The sequence below is a fragment of the Notothenia rossii genome (assembly GCF_949606895.1).
Source record: "Notothenia rossii genome assembly, chromosome: 1".
Lineage (NCBI taxonomy): Eukaryota > Metazoa > Chordata > Actinopteri > Perciformes > Nototheniidae > Notothenia > Notothenia rossii.
In genome coordinates this window covers 91,704,946-91,711,159 of record NC_136912.1, presented here as the reverse complement: position 1 = coordinate 91,711,159, position 6,214 = coordinate 91,704,946, and the positions used below count along the sequence as shown (strand labels likewise).

At 39.6% G+C, this 6,214-nt stretch overlaps 1 long non-coding RNA gene across 1 annotated transcript; it reads left to right on the top strand.

The window, feature by feature from the left end:
- Positions 1 to 631: 631 nt before the first annotated feature.
- Positions 632 to 2,647, top strand: LOC307018685. The gene is made up of 2 exons (XR_013802476.1): positions 632 to 806; positions 1,719 to 2,647. It is a non-coding gene; the product is annotated as an uncharacterized lncRNA (long non-coding RNA).
- The last annotated feature ends 3,567 nt before the right edge of the window (positions 2,648 to 6,214 follow it).

Here is a 6,214-nt window from a genome sequence, read left to right as displayed (position 1 = left end):
TGACCAGAACAATGTGTGCCCTTTAGTCATAAATACCCTGATAGTGAAATGTTATGAAAATGTGTGTTGAAGCTAACAACACTTTGGCTACACTTTGAATACATGATTCATTTACAAAAACAGGGAGACTTTTCCTTCTTGATTTCAAGTATTTGAATTTGGTTTAACTTTTAATAAAGTCTTTCCTCACACACACAGACTTCCACCCTGCTTTCCCCAGCACTCTCTCTTCCTCTGTAGCTTTAAATGTGGCTATATCTTAGCCCTACTCCCCAGTGAGGAGAGTTTTGGGGAGTTTTTTACCTTAAAAGGCCATGTGGAGCGGAGCGCTGGTTTCCTGTGGGAGGGTTTTCTTCTCTATGACTCTGGTGCTGGAGGGCCGGGCCCATCCTCATCCTCTCTCACCCCGAAGGCTTCAGTCACTCCCACTCCCACTTACACACACACACACACACACACACACACACACACACACACACACACACACACACACACACACACACACACACACACACACACACACACACACACACACACAAACACACACACACACACACACACACACACACACACACACACACACACATCTGGCTGTAGCTGGATTGCACCACTTCTCTGGGAGTGTGTGTGTGTGTCTGTGTGTAATGCTTGCTGACTGACCTCCTTACCTAACAGGAGGTGAACGCACGGTCACACAGTAAAAAATAATGAGAGGGACGGAGAGTAAAGACAGAAGAAGAAAAGACGAGTGTGAGGAATTACAACGTGGGAGGAGACGGGGAGGAAATGAGAGGCTTGACAAACAGGCAAGAAGTGTGGAAGCGTTGATAATGAAAGCAACTTTATGGGAATGCAGATCATCTGAGGTTGAAGCCCGTCCCGAACAGTGAGCCTTTCAGAAGGGTAGATAGTAAATGAGTAAGAGGGATGATGCCCTTATAAGGTTAGCGCTGAGGTCTTATCAGCGCTGGTGAACCGTCGGCCAAGAATACAGCTGCTGGTGTGTCAGCATGAAGTCATAACTAACTGTACCCTGTCTGACTTATTCTATCCGTTTCCTTTTCACTATCACCATAAACCCAGCCTTATTTTTATTGGTGTTACTGTCATATCACTGTGTTTCTGTTTCTGTCAGTGTGGCTCAATCTAGAAGTAAAGATATTCAGTAAAACTCACTTGTAATTACTATTGCACACGTTACATTTCGAGCCATAATGTGGTATTTTCAGCATGTATATCTGTATCAACACCGATACACAACAATATAAATTGTAATAAACACATGTTACATATCTCTGAGTGTTATTTTTATATGTTTTGCACATTTTTACTTTAACTTCTTGTTCTTTTATGAACATTTTCAATTAAATTGTTGTATTATATATTTGTATTGCACACTTTTACTTAGACTTCACATGTTTATACGCCATTTTTTTAATGTTATCTTATTTTACTTTATTTATTTTGTATTCCAATAGAGCAACTGTCACAAAACTAAAATGTCCCTCATGCTAAATAAAATTCTTATTCTGAATCCTTATCTTTTGGATTCTTTAATAGTTTTTCATTGATTATACTGGTAAGTACTTAAAAAATACATTCAATTAGTCATTTTTTTACAAAGTATTTTGCTGTTAATGTACATTTTGAGCCACTAATTCCAAAATGCTAATCATGTGTCATCTGTTTTTCTGTCTCTGTCTGTTCCTCCTCGTCAGGTATTCGGTGTGTCATCAGAGAATGAGACTGGAATGTCCTCGCTTGTCTCTCAAAGAGGAAGCTGTTGCATAATCCCAGATAGTGGGTCATAGTATCAAAACACTTTCATTAATCAACACTACTGGGCTTATGTTACAAGACGAGACTCGCCCATCACAAGCAAACCCGTCCACAGCTTCCAGACTATCAACGTTGTCGGGTGTATTTGTGAGAGAAAGGATGTGTCGTGCAGCGGACTACGTCACCCTGCGTGATCTCACCACTTCGCATGAGAGCAATCAGGATCCTGTTTATGCTCCGTTCTTTAATTCTCTCCATCCAAACCTGACCTGCAGGTTTCTGTCTCCAGGTGCATACCAATTCTCTTTCAGCACACTGATTTATTGTTCACTGGGTATTAACGTATTGAGCTGTGTAAGTATTTTCAAATGGTGCTGGGAATAATTCAAACCGACAGACTTAACCTTTTGTCTAAAATGTATTTGAAACAACAACACCTTCATCAGTGGGGATCATTTTGATCAATTCACGCACAGAGTCGCATATTTTCTGACACTTTTCTGCAAAGGCTGTGACAAATAAAGGAATGCCAAACACAGTTTAAAGTAATAAATATGCACATTTATTAAGAAGTAATGAAACAAACCTTTAGTTTATTCAATTAAGTAGATAGTAACTGATGTAAAAAGGTATGGGTGTGTCAAATTGTGCAACTAACAAAAAATGTGCACATCCCAACATGCAGATTTCTGATTATCAGTGGTGATTCAAATAAAGCTGCAAAACAAATATAAGCCAGTAAAACCTGAAATACAGTACTCCCTCTGAGATGTAATGGATTAGAAGTATATAGTAGCATAAAATCAAATACTTAAGTAAAGTACCTCAAAGTTGTCCTAAGTACAGAATAAAAATGCTTTCAAATGCTGCTGATTATTGTTGCTTGTTTTGTTACTTCTTTGTAAATCATTATGCATAATTGTCACTGTTAAACTCATTTGGTCTTCTATATTTGTATATAGCATTTAAACCAGGCTGTGGCAATAAGATATTGATAAGAAAACCAACATCCGACATCACGCTGCAGCTGCATGTTAGTCAGCAAAGTGTCCTGACATGCAACCTCAAGTCTGATTGGTTAGCAATGATAAAAACATCTGTGAAATGCCTGGTGAAGGAGGTGTGTGTGTGTGTGTGTGTGTGTGTGTGTGTGTGTGTGTGTGTGTGTGTGTGTGTGTGTGTGTGTGTGTGTGTGTGTGTGTGTGTGTGTGTGTGTGTGTGTGTGTGTGTGTGTGTGTGTGTGTGTGTGTGTGTGTGATGATGTCATTGAGGGTTGCACAGAAGCTCATCGTCATACAGGAAACATGTTTAGACAGAGTGTTACAGAGGAGACATATTTCACTGGCTATAGAAGTTAGCACATGCCGTATACAAAGAGGGCCTCACCATCTACTGCAGGGTGCAAAGCTCTCAATGCTTTAACCATGATGCATTTATGTTTAGCCGTCAGGTCACACGACATCCAGAGAGTCTTCCCACTCTGCTGCTGACTCATCGGTCAGGGTCAAATAGTAAAAGAATTAGGTCCATTGTCCTTTCCTAACGACTATTCCTTGACCTCTGTTTCATGCCCTGGTGTGTGTGTTTCTCTTTCCTCCCCCACCTGCAGGTGTTTTCCCTAATCAGAAATCTGCAGACGTTATCTTTTTGGTCAGCTGAGATGCTGGCACGTGTTGCAGTGTGTTAGTCAGTGTACCTGTGTGTAAGAAGTTAAATATGGCATCTATTTGTGGGACGTTCTTGTTGCTCTGTGTTGCGTTGTCAATGAGTGAGACACACCGGAGTTGAGGATCTGTAGGGTTTATTCTCCCAAAAATATAATTTACAATTTACAATTTAGGCATTTAGCAGTCGCCTTATTCCAAAGCGACTTACAATGACCAATTACAGGGACATTCTCCCTGGAGTAACTGAGGGCTAAGTGCCTTACTCAAGGGCAGGGCCGGCCCTAGATTTTTGGGGGCCCTAAGCGAGCTTTGGCTTGGAGCCCCCCCTCACTCTAGCGCGTTCTCACTACACACAACACGGAACCAACTTTTGTCTTATGATGTTAGCAAAAGCACACATTGTATAAATAAGCATGTAAACACCGTGGACCTAACCTCCTCTACGGGGTCCGGGGGCCTGCGGGAATCTTTTTTTTTAAATATTGAAGTTAAAAGCATCAATCTGGTGCACTTTGAGAGCAAAGTTGAGCGATCTATGGATACATCTCTCAACACCCATATGAAACAGAACTGTAAACAAGATTTTTCTTTATGGATATTTTACAAATCACTAAAACTGCATTCTTGTTTTGTCATATAGCATTTCATAACTGTTTTTCATTTATTCTCTCTGGCTGTCCATCTCATAATGTTCACATATAAACTAGCTGTCAATAGGAATATCATTCAGAAGAATTGTAATTTCTTGCAAAAATCTGTCACATAAAGAGGTTACACATTTAAATTCCGGTGTTGTTATGGCAACGTCAGTGGCCAAACAACCACATTTACTGCTGCAAATACGTTCAAACACGCTGTCGACACGTAAAGCAGTGGCAACTATGCCACCATTTCAGCTGACTTTTTCTCAGAAATACTGTCACATAACATCCATATATTTCAGTGCTAGGTTGATGCTTAGCTAAGCTAACTATGAAACACTTTAACTGACAGGACTCAGGATCAACTGTGTACTGTAAGGTAGCCTCTAGCTTCATGTCGAACAGTAAGTCAACATTTCCCAGAGAGCTTTCTTTGAAATCACCAGGTAACGCTAAAAAACATTACATTTAGATTGTGTGACAAAGTGTTTATTTAATATTTCTGGCTATATATAGCTGCTTGCTAACGGTTTAGCTTACCCCCGCGATTCAAAGTAACGTCAACGTAGTTGTAATTTATGCTTTGCTTACATGTTCGCATAACTTGGAAGTTTACTGATATTTACATACCTTGTTTGCCTGGCTCAAGTGGTGGCTCTGGGGTTGTTGTGTGAGCCACCACTTGAGAATTGTCGTCTTTTTTAAGAAAATGTTTTCGTATGTCCTTCTTCCTAAACTCTGAGTCCGACTGACAGTTTATTTTAAACATTGTCACAGCTCACAGGATAGGTACCTGTCAGCCAATAAGACAGATGTTTATTTCCATTCAACTCTCTGGTTGGTCTGGTGTCTTGCCTCTGTTGCATTCACTGAACACGGGAAATTACAATCCTGCCGTCCTCTCTAGTGTCATGATGAGGTTCAGTTAAAGCACGGTTAATGTATTATATTATTGACTCAATAATATAATACATGACTTTGAGAGTAGGCAATCTAGGCATATTAACACAATTAATTAAACACACTTATCACAGCGACGGTGTACTGAGATTTTTTATTTATTTTTTGTTGCTAGGGGGCCCCTTAGTGCCTGCGGGGCCCTAAGCAGCCGCTTATGTCGCTTAATGGGTCGGGCCGGCTCTGCTCAAGGGCACACTAGTAGTGGTGTTCCAGGCGGGATTTGAACTCGCAACCTTCCGATCATTAGCCCACCTCACTATCCATTAGAACAACAAAATCCCCCAAAAATATATATATATATATTATTTTTTATTTATTTATTTTTTATGAGATCCATTTGTGGCGGACGATATTTAATTGTGGCAGCCCGCCACAAATAAATCAATGTATGGGAAACACTGTATGGTTGTAGTGTCAGGGGATGTGTCCCATTAGCATGTTGTGACCTTTAGTAGTTATGTCTGGTTGTACCAATACTGCTTTTGGTTTCAGGAAAGTTTTCCTTATTTTCTCTTTTGAATCGGCTGTTGAGCCCCTTAGTTTAATATTCAGTTGCCTCTCTTTCTTTTTTTCGTTTTGAGCAACATAGCACCTTGATTAAAAAACATAATGGAGTTAAGGAAACTTAAAGAGCCGATTTAATCAGGGCTCAGGAAAATACAATTCCATAACAAAATTGAAATTAAACAAAAAGGTTGTATCATTTAGATTGGCTGCTCGTGCTCAGTCTCTCCCTCAGGTCTATTCGACATGAACCAGAATGAGTGTGATTGTATTCAAATATTTAAATAAATATCTACGACTGTACATGTCACCATTCAAACATAAAAACAACTTAAGATATACCACACAAGGGTAAAATGTTGACTTTATTTGGTAATGTTACAACAGATGTTAACAAGTTTCATTTTGAAAGTGCAAAACATATAAGCATTTTAGAAAGTTATGGCACAATAACATGCACAATTCTTTGAAAGCGATCTTTGTTTGTCTGAATGGTGTAGGACAGCATTATTGCCTTTCCTTTCATAATGGTTCAGTGTATCCAATGCTAAAGGATCCTTATCATTTAGAAAACTCAAATAGATCCTATCATGGCCACTTAGTAACCTTCCTAAGCAAAAAAGACTAGTGGACCACAAACATCCTCTCCCAAATGCCCTGTTC